This window comes from Gracilinanus agilis, chromosome 3 (assembly GCF_016433145.1).
Source record: "Gracilinanus agilis isolate LMUSP501 chromosome 3, AgileGrace, whole genome shotgun sequence".
In the NCBI taxonomy this organism is placed as follows: domain Eukaryota; kingdom Metazoa; phylum Chordata; class Mammalia; order Didelphimorphia; family Didelphidae; genus Gracilinanus; species Gracilinanus agilis.
The window spans coordinates 202358214-202376120 of NC_058132.1; the positions used below are offsets into that span (position 1 = coordinate 202358214).

At 38.3% G+C, this 17907-nt stretch overlaps 1 protein-coding gene and 1 pseudogene across 1 annotated transcript in view; both read right to left on the bottom strand.

Annotated features, from left to right (window-relative positions):
- The window catches only part of LOC123242097 (phospholemman-like), a 236045-nt gene that overhangs the window by 165002 nt on the left and 53136 nt on the right, over positions 1–17907 (bottom strand). The window lies entirely within an intron of this gene.
- On the bottom strand, positions 15087–16444 carry LOC123239101 (annotated as a pseudogene).

Sequence of the window (17907 nt, forward strand, 5' to 3'; positions counted from 1 at the left end):
CTGATCAAAGACTTGGTTTTTCTGACTACTTTAGTAGTTCTGTGGTTTTCCCAAGTTAACATTTATTAGTAGCAAACTCGATGACATTTGATTGACCCACAATGTTTCAGTTTCTGTGTACAATGTTCTGGCTCTGCTCATTTTGCTCCACATAAATTCATGAAGGTCTTTCCAATTGATATAGAAATCAAGCAGTTAGAGTCTTTTCTTGAGGAAAAAAATAGAGACCTTTGGCAGCTTTTGAATTTTTCTTATTCCTTTTGAATAGTCCAAGACTGAAGCAACACTAAATTATATTATATATTATATAATTATATATACTATATAAATTATATCCTTTGAAAAACATTATATCAGTCACTGCCTCATAGCCTATCAATTCCTCAGGAGTAGGGCATTACCAATCACTTGTATATATCATTTATTATGGAATTAATTCATACATAGAGCATTCTCTGAAATCTGAACAAAAGTACACAAGCATTCGAAGGGATCTGAAATGATTTTTTAAAATAAGGGTTAAGGGGGCAGCTGGGTGGTTCAGTGGATAGAGAGCCAGGCCTAGAGACAGGAGGTCGTAGGTTCAAATCTGGCCTCAGACACTTCCCAGCTGTGTGACCCTGGGCAAGTCACTTAACCCCTATTGCCTTCCCTTACCACTCTTCTGTCTTGGAGTCAATACACAGTATTGACTCCAAGGCAGAAGGTAAGGGCCTTAAAATAAAATAAAATAAAATAAAATAAAATAAAATAAAATAAAATAAGGGTTAATGTGGGTGAAATATCCAATTCATTTAAGCATGGTTATAGACAACTAAAGTTATACACTAAATTGATATAATACCTACTTTATTCATATATCCCACCACAGTTCTATTAAAATAAGAGTTAAGAGTGAATTCATCTGTGCAACTCAAAACGATGTTATTAGATCCTTAGCTTTTCATTCTAAGGGGTAAAAGAGAAATGACTATTTTGAATTTATTTTGAAATAAAAAATTTTCATATAAGTGCTCTTAGTATTCAAATATTAATGATTATCTGATATGTTCTTGAGCAAGCATTTTATGATAGTATAGGTATTTAAAATGTTTAGTGTTACCTAGTATTTTCCTTTAATTTCTTTCCATTAATAGTGCTTTGAGTCATTATCAAGTTTATGAACCTTGATACACCTGTGTTGTTTTCTTTTAGCTTTTGTATTTCTACAGCTTAGTATTTTTCTAAGCTTTAAATGTTGTTTTAACTATGCCACTAATATTGTATTGTGTGTTATTCTCAAGATAATAGTTGTTAATATCTCCAAGAAGTTATTAAAGTTGGTTCTCCACACCCATCCTTCTCCCTTAAAGACAAGATTAGCCCACCCCATCCTTCTCCCTGTAGGACAAAGACTGTACAGCCCGTGTTTTAGGTTGAGTCTTTGGAGTTTGTCTGGGAACTTGCTTTAGGGAGGTGTCCCAGACTAACCTTGTCTTATACCCTGAAGTATCCCATGATCAAATCTTAAGTACCCTTTTGTCTTAGAAGTTTCTCTCCCTGGTTGCAAGCCTTGAACTCCTCCTCTTTTTGTATAATAGTCCTGTCCTTATTTCTGGATTAAAACCTATCTCCAACTCTTGACCATTTCTTTAAAATGTTAATTTGAAGAAAGGCTTGAATGTGTAAAATAAGTCTATTGTATTTTCATGTAAATTAAGTAAGCAAAGAACTCAAAAGACTGAATTGGCTTAATTGATTATAAATCAGTTTTAACTAGTTCTCAGAAAATACCCCTCAGGTAGGCCTAGAGGACTAAATTCCAGTGAAGACAATGAAATCTGAAGAACTAGACTCCCAGGCACCCTACCCTCTGGCTCCCTCATCTTTCCCAAGCTTTTGTGAATTCAAATAACCTAGCTTTTGAACCCCCCCTCCTCCTTTTCAATACTATTTAAGCACCCCTCTTTCTGAAGGTCAGCGAGAAGCTCCAGTGCTTCAGCTCTGTGTAGCTCCTCAGATTATACTACCAGGGTACAACTCTGTGTGGTTTTTCTCATTTATAACCTCCTCCTTACCCCAATTAAAGATCTGCTATTATAACTACTTTGGTAGTTTGTATTTTTCAGTTTGGCAACCGTAATCAACCAAGGTGGGATGATAAAATGCTACCATGTTTCTTTCATGATAATAGAAGTTAATATTCTCCCAATATGGGATAAGGAGTTTTTTCTTTTTTTCTTTTTCTTTTTTTTAAACCCTTAACTTCTATGTATTGGCTCCTTGGTGGAAGAGTAGTAAGGGTAGGCAATGGGAATCAAGTGACTTGCCCAGGGTCACACAGCTGGGAAGTATCTGAGGCTGGATTTGAACCTAGGACCTCCCGTTTCTAGACCTGACTCTCAATCCACTGAGCTACCCCCAGAAGGAGTTTTTTCTAAGAAATAAAGGAAGTAAGAACTGTTAAAAAGTATTCTGAAGAAGGCTTTCAAGTATTTTCATATTTCTTTTTTATAGCACCACCCCACTCCCCAAGAGTGCTTCTGTGTATGAGAAAGAGTTTGTGGAAAAGATCTCTGCTAAAAAATATATATCAAGTATATCTCTCACACTGGCGTTTACCCAGGCAAGAAGGATGATATTTGGAATCCAAAATAGCAAAAGCTCATTTAAACACATACTGTGAGCCAATCTACCTGCATCTATTTATTAGCAAAGGTTTGGGGTTTTAGAAACAATTTTTGTTTCAGAATGATTGTTTCAGAAACAATCACCTCTTTATCCAAGATATGGATCAATAAATAACAAAAAGTTTCCCTATCACAGAATGCTAATGGACCTGGACTTTTTCTCTATTTCTCTTTCTTCTTACATTTTCAAAGGCCAGAAGCCAAGTCTTCTATCCCAACCTCAAATCAAAATCATTAGATTTATTTTAACACTTCCCAAGAGATGGTGTCATCTTTCTATCATTTTCTAAGCCAGAGTGTTTTATCATTAACTTCCTAGAAAGAGCCTTCTCACACAACAGTTCCAAGGGAAACCTTTATCTTACTTTGTCCCAATAAGATGATTTCAGATCTATGCCAAATGATTTCTAAAATGAATAATAAGCAGTTCCCCTTTAGGCAGGAAGGCATTAGATTCCTGCTCTTCAGTCTAGGAGTGTATTGAGTTTCTTGGTTATATTTTTCATGCCCAAACTGTCATCTGTCTATCACTTAGAAATTTCAAAGCTCAACTGACTTCATTGAACATCTTTTGAAAAGAAAAATTAGTTTGGGTGATTAGGTTCAGGTTTTCAAAGGTTGTCTGGAGGGGGTGGTTAGTTAGTTGACCTGATTGTTATTTAGTTATACCTTATTCCTTTCCCTTCAGAGACTTCTTAAAAGAATATTCTTTCTATTCAAATCGCTTTTCATTTGTCATTCAAATCTCTCTTGGTCAGCTGCTAATTTATTTCTTATTTGACATGGAGATTTTCCAGTTTAACCTTAAAAGGTATAGGAGTGGGGTGTTTTGTTGTTTTGGTGTTTTTATGGAGACAATCTAAAGGTTTAGCAGAATTGCTATTGTGTTATATTGTGTTATATTACTTCCTATATGACCATATACTGGGTTTTGTGTTTCTTTCTTTCATGTTTTTTCCTTCTTTCTTTCATTTCTCCTGCTCTTTTAGGAGATCTTAAGTGATCTTATTGCTTTATATTAGTTTAGTCATTTTAATTATATTTAACCTAAAAATTCTTTTTAAATTGTAGCATTTTGCTATTTTTTGGGACATATTTTCTTCCACTATTTTTATTCCAAATTGGTTCATCTCACACTTCTTTAGAGAGATTCTTTATCATGTATACCATTTTTCTCCCCTAAAATGTTAAATGAAGTTTTAAAATTCTTCATCAAGAGTACTGATAATTGTGATGACATTAACAACGTCTTCTGGGTAAAGTCTCTGTAGAGGATTTACCTAAACTAGGGGTCCTTAACCTAGAACTAGACCTCAGTTTGAAAACAGCACCTTCATTTGATCTGCCCCTTCTTTTTTCCCCTTCTGTTTCATGTATCTGGACAAAGGCAGTTTCTGCCACATTGAGGTTAGAAAGAGGGCAATAGTTGTTCTGCTGAAGACTCTTTCTAGCACTGGCATTCCATGGATTAGACATAGATACGAGTTTGAGTTTTTCATGCTCCTACCTCAGACTTAATAGAGACTTGAAGGTGAAGACTACTGACTGCTTTTCAGATTCCAGTTTATCCAGAATTCGTTCATCCAGCTTAAAGAGAAAGAGTTCTATACTATGAAGAAGACCTAAGACCAAATCTGGCTTCAGATACTATCTGTGTGACCTGAGCCAATCAACCTAACCTTTGTTTGTCTCAACTATAAAATGGGTGCAACTACCTCCCAGGGATGAAATGAGATGATATTTGTAAAGCTCTTAGCACACTGCCTGACATACAGTAAGCTCTTAACAATACTTACTGTTTACATTTTCCTTTTTTCATCTTTCTTTCATTCTGTATCTTCTGAGGGGGGGGGGGGTAGCTTGTTTGCCTTCTTTTATGGATTAAGTAATCATTTCTCTCCAATTGACCTAGTATGTTTTGTGAGAGTTGTAGAGTTGAAATGCTTTAGAGAAATTAACTAGTCTACCATCTTTTGCTGATCCCATCACCTGGAAGTACCATTATATGGCCCACTTTAATATCTGCTAGGAAACACCCAAATTTACTCTATTTTTAGGGTGAAGAGAATGGAAAAGAGAGCAGTCTTTATTGAAGCTTTGATTGAAGGCCAGTACCAGTGATCTGACCTAAGCAAATCATTTGCATCTACAATTCCCTCAGTTGCCTCATCTGTCAACTGGCAGGTGAGGAAGTGGTGATGGTGGGGCTAACACTTCTCTTAGATCCCCTCCAACTCTGAACACTGGTGCTATGCCTTCGTCATCTCTTCTTCTTCTAATACTGTGTAATTAGAATTTTGTACCCCAGGACTCCATTTCCCAGAATCCTACTTTCGTCCTTACATTATGTCCTTACATTTTGGAGATAAAGGTTCTGTAACCCCATCTCTCTTCGCTCTTTTCCCATAAATACGGTAGGGAAAAACTGCTCTTTACTCAGGCTATACCTTTCCTCTACTTCAAGTGATTATTAATAAATCGTATAAAATATAACACTTGGAGTTATTGGATATTAATTTTAACCTTATATTTCACAATACAAAAGGAGAAACACTAGAAAAACTGCTTCTAGCCAGGAAAGTAGCAATATTTATAACAAGTGAACCCGGTTTATAAGTCCATAAATGGTGAAACCCTAAGACAGCAAAACACTGTTCAAATAGCCAGTTCATATATTCCAGCAACAATTAAAGGCCAGCATCATGTATGTATTGCCAAGAGGAAAGAGGAAAAAGTTATTTTTTACAATAAGCCTGAGAGATACATTCTACTACCAAAAATTATGCCTCTTTTCCTTTCTTCCCTGGAGACCTACTGAAACATATATCATTCCAGCCATATGGCAGCCAGTAAAACTTTATTCTGTGCTCATGAATTCAGGATTTTATGATTAAAAATGGTCAAAAGAGAAACTAGTTTACCGAAAGAAAAAATGCCAAGAATTTAGGGATCTAAAAACTAAGATATGAAAGGATGGTGAAGGGCTATCTTTACAATAAAATAATCTTAGGAGAGTTCAGAGAATGGCAATCAGAAACAATAAACTGAATAAAAAACTGACCACAATCTGACAAGAGGGAAAACCTGACCCTAATCATAAGATGAACTGATTCAAACCTAGTGTCTTATGAAAAAGGAAGAATTCCTTCTTTTGGCCATTTTGTCTTGTGCAAGAGAAAGGAGAGTCAGCTTTGGACTAAAGAAATGTAGGGTTACTATGTGTTTTAGGTAAACCATCCATGACACCCAAGTACTTCTGAAATTCTTGTATTGTTCCAAGTAGGTTTTAAATGTATATTTTCTACCCCCTTAGCCCTGAATAGAAATGGGCATTCTGTCTTCATTTAGGTGTTATTTCTGATAGGTTCTCCAAGGAAATTATTAAGCTCTATAATCATTTGGACAAAACAGCACAAATATTGAATGATATGGGGACAGATGTGATTAGAAGATGGCAGATCTAACAGTGGTTAAAAAAAGACTTTATGGTCAATCTAATCCTACTGAGGGCACTCCAACTAACTGACTCTAACTGAATCATTTAGTCCAGATGAGGTTTTTCATTTTTTAGAGGTGGAAATAGAGGCCCAGGGATGTGAGGGGACTTGTCCAAAGGTGCCACATGCAGTCACCATCAGAGAGAGATTTGAATCCGTCTTCTATTCAAAGCCAGACTTTCTTTCACCATACCATGTTGACTCTCTAAAATACTGCTATCTTGATTTTCCTGGAAATTAGAATAATGAGGTGTTTAGAGCAAGGACCCATGAACTGTTGCCTCTGGGCCAACTCTGGCACTCTATATATTTTTCCATGGCATATAGGCCATCATTTGCCAACTCCTGATTTGCAATAATCAAAAATGAGGGTCCTTTGGAGATGTTTCCAGATACAACAAGATGGAAAATTAGATTGGCTCAAAATTTTTGCTTGTAAAAAAAGAACAAAATCCCAAACCCAAACAACTCAGTCCTAGGAAGATAGCTTTAATCTTTGAAACTTAGGTAACAGGAAATTTTTTCATGATCTAGGAATTTTTAACACTCTGGAGAGGCAACAAGTACCCCTTGGTAAGAGAACTTAATGTTTGCTTCAGAAAAACATACTGCATATAGGCATTTCCTTCATGGACAATGATGAATGTTAAATTGTAGTGCAAAACAGGTTGGATCCCATAAAAGCAAATTAAGCACTCTGGAGGAACGTGAGAGATTTCTGATTTCAGTTCTTTTATTTCATCCTTTGTACACTCAAAGAACAAGTACAAGATTTCTGGACAAAAGAACACTATGATTTTTCATTTTGAAGAAAGACTCCACACTTGGGTGAAAACATTCCACAATTAACCTCATTGTCTACATTTTAGAAAAAGAACTCCTTTAGGTTTCTGACCATCCCTTGGAGACAATGTTTCCCTCTCCAACAATCCATAGTGCAACTTTAGGACTCTGTATATTATTCAAAAACAATCCCACATAAAAATGTATTGTTACATGGAGTAACTTGTTTCAATAGAGGCTATCCTGGAGCCATTTAACATGTGGACAAAGGAGTGAGACAAAGCAATAGTATTGCTTACATGTAAATTATATAATCTTTAAAAAAATTTTTTTAATATCTTCCATCTTTATGCTTCTTTATTTGTTATGTCACAGGGGTCCTCTTATTTCCTTTCATGGCCCATCCCCAATATAGATATGAATGAAGACTTGTTACAATCTCCCTGGGAGTTTTGTGAGATTGAGATCAGTATTTAGGGAAAGAGAAAACCTTACCTGTACAACAACTTAAAACCAATTCGAATAAAAGTGAGCATCTTAAAAGAAATCCAGTGTAGCACAGATGATATGAAAATGCTATTTGAATTTGGAAGGCAATAGAAAAGTGGTCGAACAGAAGCTTTTGGACTTATAGGCTCTGGGGACATAAAGATATTCAAGTCAAGTATAGGGATTTATTCCAAACTCTGGAGATCCTGTTGCTGGCTTCATGAAAATGTACACTTTTTTTGCACCGAAACAATACTTTTCTTGGAGGTTTGTGGAAAAATTGTAGAGGAAATGCCTGATGAAGGGCTGACGGAATGCAAAAGAGCCATCGAGCATGTGTAAGTTGCTGAGATTTTCTCTTTCACACCCCAGAGAGGAGGTTCATCAACTAAAGTTGTATAATTGAGTATGACATTACACTGAGAAGCAGATCCCACACAAGCATGCTTGGTTTCAACTGCCACAGTCATCCATGTGTAATTTGAATCTGTTACCTTAAAAACTAAGATCCCCAGCAAAACTACTATTCCCAACATCCTACTCACTTCCTGTCGTTACATGCTGATGTAGACAGGATATAAATTGGGTGGAGTTCCGTATATAGCCCTCTTTTCCTTCCTGGCGACTTTGGTGGAGCAGGCTTTTGGAGCAGGTAGAAAAATTTAGTCATGTGGTTTGGCTTTGTCAGATAACAAACTTTATAAAATATAATATTTCAAGTATTACACATTAATTTAAATCCTACATTTATAATTACACATCCAAGAGAGAATGCTGCTAAGAAACCTTGTTGTGTGAGGAATATAGGAGGAAAGACCACTGGAAAGTGTCTTCATATCAAATCACAAAGATTGCTACAGGACAAAGTTTTGTTCTGTTAGTTTTCTAGTAGGTGCAGAAAAGGTCAGGGACCCAAAAAAGCAATGCACTGAAATAATTTATTATCCAGGTAAGAGTCAAGTAGTAAAAGTTGAGAAATAGAGTAAAGAGCAAATTGAACTCTTTAGAGAGGAGCTAGCGCATCTCTTTAGATTATTTGAGGAAGATAATGCTTCATATGAAGATTTTGAGTGCTGTTCACTATTCTAGGGCCAAGGAATTCCAATTACTTCAGTTCCAGGGAAACCTAGATATGGATAATGTAGAAGAGTGGGGTCTAGAACTATCATGCTCCTATTCATTATTCCAGCAGAAGAAATTCTTGGGGAATAGAGAGTCCACTTATAGAAGCTGAGCCATATACAATTCAAGATCAGAACTTGAGGGCAGCAGGCTTGGGCATAACAAATTTGAGGAGGCTTGAGTTTTCTCCTCATTCTATATACTTGTCCTCTCTGCTCTTGATTTTATAATAAGTATACTGTTTCTAGAATCTGGACATGCTTCCAATATACCAATTTAATGTGGCTATGGAAAATACACTTGTATGGACAGTATACTTTTATATAAGGTATCTGTCAATTTCTGATTTATTTCATATTACTAGTGACAGACATCAGAAATATTAGTGGTTATTCTATAGAACTTGACAGGTGATAAATTTCCTTCCTTGGGAGATAACATAGAGAAGGCAGAGAAAAAGATGCAGAGAAAGGAGAATGGCTGCTATAGAGAGCTGAAGATCTCTTTTTTCTGCCAGACAGAGCCTTATTGATCATGGCACAGTCAGAAAAGAGGAGACAAGAGGCAGTTTTTGGCCCAAACATTAGCACTTCAGTTTAGGACTATAGCTGAGGAACAGAAAGACCCTGAAAGAAGAGGCTTCCAGGGCAAACTCAGGGTTTTAGGTTCTCACAAGGAGAGGAGACCTGGCTTTGCAACCATAGCTATTCCCAGTGGATAGTCAAAGAACTAGTGAAAGAGTTGAAAGCACAGGATCCCTGTTGGATGGGAATCAGATGGCTCTCAGATAGACAGAATTGAAAAATAGTTAAGAGTGAAGAAAAACACCTGGGCACAATGGAAAGCAGCCCAGGGAAAGAGGACAGCACACAGACCTGGGAGAGAACCAAGACCAAGAACTCTAAGTTGGACCAGACTGAAGAGAATTCAGATGATATCTCTGAGACATAAGTTCTTTTCTAGCAAGTGAAAAATCAAGGTAATCCTTAACACATAGTTTTTTTTTCAGCTGTAATCACTATTTTATTTAAGTTCTCCAGTTGTGTTGGCCAAAGGGCTATGCATGTGGTGTTTGCTAATTGGTATTTGTGAGATTAAAAGTTTGTAATATTCATATTTTAACCAATAAAGAATCTGAGACCATTTCCCCAAGAATGAGGGGTGGGTGGGACTTACTTAAGCTGCAAGATTTCTGCACCTGACTTGAAAACTTGATAGCATTTTTACAAACTAAATTTGGTTCTTGAGTACTATGGATTCTTCCTGGATGAACACAATCTAACGAAAAAGGTAACTTCAGTAAATGTGAGAAGAAAGATGAGCCCAGAGTAGTGGATTAAAGCAGATCACCTGCCAACCTCTTCCTTCTTTGCATTGCACCAAAAAGTGTACTGTTTCTAAGGCTAGTTTCATATCTAAGCAGGGTTAGGTTCAAACAGTGCAATACAATAGGGTTTTCTCCCAATCCCCACAAACGAATAAACCTTTCTCACAAGCCAGAATCTGGATTAGGCCTATGTGTAAGGTACTCAGGATCTCCTCTTTCATTTCTGAGATAATGATCAGCTATTGAGAGAAAAAAAAAAGGGGGAGAAGTTGTATAATTGAGTATCATATTATAATGAGGAGAAGATACTACAGATAAAAGGGGAGAATGCTTAAGCTTACTGCCATAATCATCCAGGAGAGAATTCTGCTAAGAAACCTTGTGTAAGGTAGAATATTGGAAAGTGATTTCATATCAAATTACAGAAAGACTGATATATAGGCCAGTTTTGTTCTGTTTTATTTGCTAGTAGCCACAGAGAATCTCAGGGGCCCAAAAAAGCAACAGGTTGAAATAGTTAGCTATACCATCTTTTTGACTTGGCTGTTTTCAGAAACTTAACCACTATAGAAAAATTACCATTCAGAACTGGTGAGAGGAGGACCTGGGTAATTGATTCTGTCCTTCGGCATGTTTTTCTAGTAGGAACCAGAAAATGTCAGAGACCCACAAAAGCAATGCGTTGAAATAAATTATTTTCCAGGAAGGAATCAAGTTTTCAGTAGGCAAGGGAGAGAAATAGAGTAAATAGAAAAATGGACTCTGGAGAAGAGCTGGCTCATCTCTTTAGATTATCTGAGGAATATTATGCTTCACATGAAGATTCTGAGTGCTGTTCCCTACTGTAGGATTAAGGAATTCCAATTACTTCAGTTCCAGGGAAACCTGGATATAGACAGTGTTGAATAGTGGGGTCCAAAGCTATCACATTCCTGTTCATTATAAAGGCAGAAGAAATTCTTGTGGAACAATAAGGGCATTTGGAGAAGCTGAGTCATATATAAGTATATGAGGAGACGAGTTTTCTTCTAATTCTGTATACTTATCCTCTCTGCTCTTGATTTTATAATAAGTATACTGTTTCTGGGATCTGGTCATGTTTCCAACATACCAATTTAATGTGGCTATGTAAAGTACACATGTACTTTTATATAAGGGTTCTATTCATTTCTAATTTATTTCATGGTAGTAATGACAGACATCAGAAATATTAGTGATTATCCTCTGGAACTTGAAAGTTGGTAAATTTCTCTCCTTGGGAGAAGAGAAGGCAGAGAAAAAGACACAAAGGGAAGAGAATGGCTGCTGTGGAGAGCTTTAGGATCTCTTTCTCTGCCAGGTAGAGCCTTACTGATCAGGGCTCAGTTAGGAAAGAGGGGACAAAGAGGCAATTTTTGGCTCTGACCTTAACATTGCAACTCAAGACTATAGCTAAGGAATAGAAGGAGTCTGAAAAAAAGAGGCTTCCATGGCAAATTGGGGGTTGTAGGCTATTCTCAGTGCAGAAAAAAAGGGGTCCTCCCTGCCATCTCTCTGAGGGAGCCTCCCTCTCTCCCTTCCAGGGCAACTCTTTGAATTGGCTTGGGGCTGGCCAGACCCAGAGGGAAATAAAAAAAGTTCTCAAAAAGCTAGTGAAAGAGTTGAAAGCACAGGATCCCTGGTAGATATTGTATTTAGGGAGTTGAGTGGTCCTCAGATAGCCCAGGGAAAGAAAGAAGGCAGCCTGCAGACCTGACCAAGAACTCTTCAAGTTGGGTCAGTCTCAAAGAGAAGTAAGATGATATCTCTAAGAGCTTTTTTCTTGCAAGTGAAAAAAGGATTTCTTTCTTGAAGAGATGAATGAGCATCTCTAGAAAAATCTGCCTTGCCATAAAAAAACTACCCCCTCACCAGACACCTTTTTATTCTATTCTCTCATCCCACTGCCTTTTGGGTAATGAACTAAAATTGTACTGCAGTTAAGGTGGGAGAGATGGAAAACTGTTATGACTTTGATTTTTAAAACATCATGACTTTTTAATTATGATAATTAAAATATTTTCCTTATATACTGTAAGTAAATTTTATGCTTGGACTAAATATGAGAATTTTAAGATAATACTGTGGTCGCCGATTTAAAAATATTGTAGCTCATGCCAAAAATGACTTTCAGTAACTTTATTTACAAAGAGGTGTAAAAGAGGGTAGAGTAAGAAGTCTAACTTATCACCCTAAATGTTGCTCAGGTTCTTGCCTCATCCCACGTAGGGCGAGGACTCGGTGGTGAATTAAGCAAAGGTTCAACCCACCTGGCCTCCTCCAAGAAGGGGAGGCCTCTGGAACTAATCTCTCCAGAAGCCAGGAAAGGGAGGTCAGCTTCTCATTCACCCAAGCTGAAGTCCAAGGGAAGAGATCCAGGAGGAGTCTTACCAGAAGCAGTCCAAGATCCAGAGTCCCATGTCTAAGAAGTAGCTCCAAGTCGCAGTCCCAGGCCAAGATCCTCCAACCCCAAAATTCAGGACGAAGACCTCTTGCACCGGAAGTTCATCACCTTTTATAGTCTCTTTTTACATCACTTCCTGTCCCTTCCTCCACTTTACAGGGACCAATTGCAGTCTTTAAATTTGCTTAGCACTGCCCAGGGGATGATCAGTCACTTCTGGAGTTGTCACCCACTTTAGTAAGTGGCTTGCAGACCTCCCCTACTTAGTGTTAAGTAGGGGGTGTCTATGCTTTTGGTTGATTAAATTTAAAAGTAGGCAAGGGGAGATCAATCCCATCTTCACAATACTAAATATATTGTGTGATATCCCACTAAAAATCCAACATATTGGAGGAGGCTCCTAGCCTTATGGTTTGGAGAAGATTCTGACCCAATGAATAGCCAGCATCTTGTCCCAGTCAAGGGGATAAGTGAAATCCCAAGGGTAGCAAAAACCCATTGTGGTATAGAGATAAGCAGAGATAGGATAACCTGGCCTTAGCAGAGAGATAGGATAATCTGGCTCTAGCAGAGACTGGATAACCTGGCCCTAGCAGAGCCTGGACAACCTGGCTCTAGCAGAGATTGGATAACCTGGCCCTAGCAGAGATAGGATAACCTGACCTTAGTAGTGGTCAAGAATCAGAGGAGAGGCTGAATCCTTGTGAGGGAGTTGTAGGGATTAAACTTATCAAAAAGGGACATAAGCACTTAAAGCAATTTATTACTCATAGGCATGTCACCTGGGGAAGCTTCCTCAGCCCATAGACTCACGAGCACACAGTGATGACAGTGGCTTTGGGCACACAGTCGCTTTTACCCAGATGTAGAGCCCAGATCTCCTGGGTCTTTACCTTTTTAATCTGGGGGGTTACTGGGGTAATTCACAAAAACTGAATGGGAGTCAATGGGAGGGAAGGGCAAAATCAGTGAATCAGCAGGGGTGGCTTCTACTCCAAGGGCACCGATTGGTAACCTTTGTTCACCTTACAAGCCTGGAATAGATGAAGTGTGCTAAACTAGTAGCTTTCTAACCTGTCTTTCCTAAACTTCAGTGTAGCTAAGCCAGTAGTTGGGGACATAGGAACTTTCCAGGGCAGAAGTGGGTTAACTAGTGGTCAACCATGGAATCCCTTCTGTCAGCTAGGGTGCAGCAATTGATCAGTGCTCACAGCCCTATGACTCAGGTGAAAGGAGATCCTGCCATAAGACATTGCTTCCACTTCCATTGGACAAGGTTCCCTTCATAAATATACATTTCCAAGAGGGAGACATGGAACAAAAATAAATAAATGTGATAACCTATAAATGAGATACAGGAAAGGAGCTCAGTTTTGATGTGGATTCAAAGAATAAAGGAGCAGCAAGAAAAGAAAAATAAATACTAAAGACCTATATGCCTGCCACTCTGCTAAATAAGCACTTTATCAAAACTGTTACCTGCCAAAACATGTTGCACACTCACTGCTTACAAGCCAGTCCAGAACAGAGAAAAAAACTGATACTAGAAATTGATGGCAATGCCAAGCCCCTATATAAAATATGTAAAACCCTTAAGTGGAAGAGTAATTACTTTTCAGATTCCACAGGGTTGATTTTTAAAAACTAAGTAACAGAGTGCTTTTTTTTTCAAAGTAGTCACTTTCTAAAACAAGAGAGTAAATGAAACTTAAAAATTCAATTTCTATTTTTATGCTCTGGTCATCTTTTAAATAACAAAAACAAAAAAAGCTGTATCGATTCTATATGGATATTCAAATAAATCCACTCCAGGTTTAAATTATTACAAGAACAAGTTTAAATTCCTTAAAAAGTGGATTAGAATGGAAATAAGGAACTGAATAGCAGCAGTGCTAGTAGGATTGTATTGTTCATGTATTGTACTGTATTCTATTTTCCATGACTTTTTAAAAGGCAGAGAAAGAGAAACTGCTATTATGTTTTCCCTTCACATTTTGGTTTCTTAGGACTTCATCCAAGAAAGGGAAAAACCAACACCCAAATTCTATTTGCTAGTCCCTGTGGCAAGAGAGAGGGTGCTCATGGATGACAAAAGAGGACAGCCAGACTTCATCAATTTGCTGGCCTAGGGAAAGCTGACTGGTCATAGAGACCCATCTGAGGGCTTGCAGAATCTGAGAGCCAATAGAAGATTAAAAGAGCATGTAGCCCCTTAACGTTTAGCTCTTGGTGTTTTGGACAAGATGATCCCAGACTACTTTCATTCATATTTTTTCTCTTTGTTAAAACAACAGGGTTGTTTTGTTAAGTATTTCAGCCATTCAGTTGTTCCAGAAAAAAAACAAACCCAATGTCCTCCTCACATAAATATTCAAGTGGATTTGTGATCTAGATCCTAGCCCAGTAATGGAGAGATCTCAATTATTCTAAGTCCATCTGTGGTGTAATTAAAGTTGAATACCCTATGTATGATCCAAACAAATAGCTCCAAATTGCTAGGGTCTTCGATATAAATAGTTCAGGCATAAACTGCATAGAGCTGGACTCAAGCTGCTAGTCCAACTTCCTCACCCCAATAGTGGCATCTATTTTGTGTACTTCCTGCAGTGGTCCACAGGATGCTTTTCACAAAGGGCAATGGGTTGCAGCAGTGGACTATTTTCTGTGAAGCTCTAAGTTTGAATGCTTGACTTATAAACATTTAGTCCTGAGGTCTGTAGAAGTCACTGAGAAGAGGGTAGAATTCATTAGGGTTCCTTCTCCTTCCTTTAAGTCTGTCATACATGGACTTCCAAGCCTTTATCTTCCATTCTTGTTTCTTCTCCAGGTCAGATCTTTTTAGAGGCCACTTCTTCTGACACCTTATCATCTATTGTTTTACCAGCCTCTTCTTTACATCTCTCTCTGCAAACCTCTCCAACATACTGGCATATGTCCTACGATTCCTCTCCTCTCATTGTGCTGTTTCTAGGCTTTCTTCTGGCACATGGAGATCTGCTGATTTTCAATCTTGTTCTGGGGGGTCACTTCTAGTACTCTTTCAAAGTTACCTTTGACTGATTCAAACTCATTCATAAGCATTTGGGCGTCTCTCTGAGAACAGGCTCTTCTCATTGGTCCTATCAAGTCTAAGTGCCTTATCACAGCATTTGACAGCTTTGCTCTACTTCCAAAGCTGTAGGGAACTCATGGACAGATTAAGGAAAGCAGCTAGCAGCAAGGATTCAGAAGCTTTAGATTCTTTCTGTGATAAACCATATTCCATCTCTAAGCAGGATACAATCTTCTCACACTGATCAATGCCTGCAAGTCTTTGCCTCCCCCCTTGAAGTCCACTGTTCCTTTCTCTGACAATAATAGCTTGTTCAGATTTTTCTTGAGTGTCTATCTCCCAGGATACTTTGGCCTTATCAAAGCCCTTAAGAGTAATTTCATATACAAGTTCAGCATTAGGCTCAATGCCATATTCAGGATTTCTAGCTTCTCCAAAGCCACACCATGTTCCCAGATTCACAATAGTTTTTTCTTTCTTCTGCATTTACTCTGGAATTTTGTCAATTCCTCTGGGAATGTCAGTTTTCCCCTTCTTCAAGAACAAATACTACCTCTCTCTGCCATCAAAAGTCCTTTTACCACAAGAGCCTATCCAGGTGGATATCTACTGTTGCATCTCCATTTATGTTTGAACAACTCCGCTTGATTCTGCAGATAATGCCTCCATCCTTAAATGAATTTCCTTTGAATTCAAGTAATTCCATTTTGAAAGAGGGATGAAGTGGAGGGAATTTTGGGGACTCTGCCAGCAGAGCCATATGCATATTCTAGTTTACACAGTAAGTGGCAGAAGTCTCCTTTCTTCATGGTGGTAACTCCAGTGCCACATGCTTTGGCATAACCTGGCCTTTGCCAAGACTGAAGACAAATGGTCTCTCAAGATTGGACTCCAACTTATTTCCATTGGATAATTTTCCTTTGTAATGGGCATGAACCTTGTCTCCAGGCACAGGTGTTTCCTCATTATTCCCAGCTGTTTGAAAATCTTGAGGACGCCTCAGTGGCCTTCTGAGAGACTAAAGTCTTCTCCCCGTGGAAAAGCAGTTGCTGGATTCTCGCCATCGTTTCTCTGTGGACTCATCGGTAGCTATTGTCTTTATAAGGAGAATCTCTCCCCTCCAATGCTACAGGGCCTGGTTTCCCATGAAGAAATAGCTTCAACAGTGGCCTGAGAGGTCAGTCTTTCTTGGGATTTTGATCTAAGAACCTTTCACCTGGATCTAACTGAACAGGCAACAGCACTGTCCCGATCTTGGTCATCCAGGCGTTGTGCTCGTTCTTCCGCGCTCTCAATTGCTTGCTCGCCCCAGTGCCCAACGGTTAGTTAGTTGGTGCACTCTGGTTAGCCCGCGCACTCTGGCCGACGCTATTCCTGCTGCCGCTGCGGCCGCCACCAACAGGCAGAGCCCAAGAACCTGTTGGAGTGTGTCGCCCCTCTCGTCGCCCCCACCAAGTTCCCCCTTCACCCCGACCTATTTACCAGGCTTCTCCCGATCCTTCCATCAGTCCTGCGAAATAGGTACTGTTATCTTCATCTACAGTTGAGGAAATTTAAGCAAACGGTTTCAAGCCAGAATCTTCATAGCTAGCAAGTGTCCCAGATATTTTTACTCATCTTCCTTACTATAGGCCTAAGAACCTATCCCCTGGGCTCCTAAGGATATATAGTCCCTGAAAAAGAGAATAAAATTCAGAAGGAACTATAAGGGAAGAAAAAAAACAACAAAGAAAAACTTATCAGAACTGGAAAAAACAGTTTTATTGAAGAGGGTGGGATGAGGAAAGAGAAGGTTCAAAAGTGTGCAAGAAAGAAGAATTTAGATCAAGGAAAAAAAAACAGGCGAGTATCTGGCAACAGACTGGCATTTAAAGTTGAAGTAAAATTAATTAGTGTTCCCCTGTGGGAGGGAATAAATATCTATGCCTAGGAGAGAAAGAGACAAATACCATTCAAATAAGCATCAACTGAAAGACAAATGAATTGAGCAATTTGATTTTTTAAAAAATGTGGCAGAATAGATAAGAAAAAAAAATTAACAATTAGCCCCAAGGAGGAGCATCTCAAAAGTAAAGACTTATTCAGATTGAAAAATCAAAGGCCTGGAAAAAATATCCTTTAGATGAGATGAGATCTTTCCCATCTTCTCCCCACAAAAGGAACAGGCTTTTAAAGGAAGCACAGTTGTTGAGAAATAAGCAGAAATTTGCTTAAAAGCAGGATAGATAATGAAAAAAATATCAATGCTAAACAATAAGCTCCCAAGGGGAAAGGATCTACATTTAGAAGAGCTAATTGAACTGAATTATACCATCACCTAAAATGGAAAACCACTACAGGAGTGGATTAGAAACATGCCCTTTCAAAGCTAGATAAACCTACAAGAGACAAACAGAAAATGAAAAAATAGAGAACCCAGGTGATGGTTGGAGATGCTAGGCTTGGGGTCATATCTTCTGAATGAGAATATTAAAGACTAATCCGAAGCACCTCCTGACATAGTTACATAAAACAAGAGATATTCTAAATAGATGTATAAAAATAAT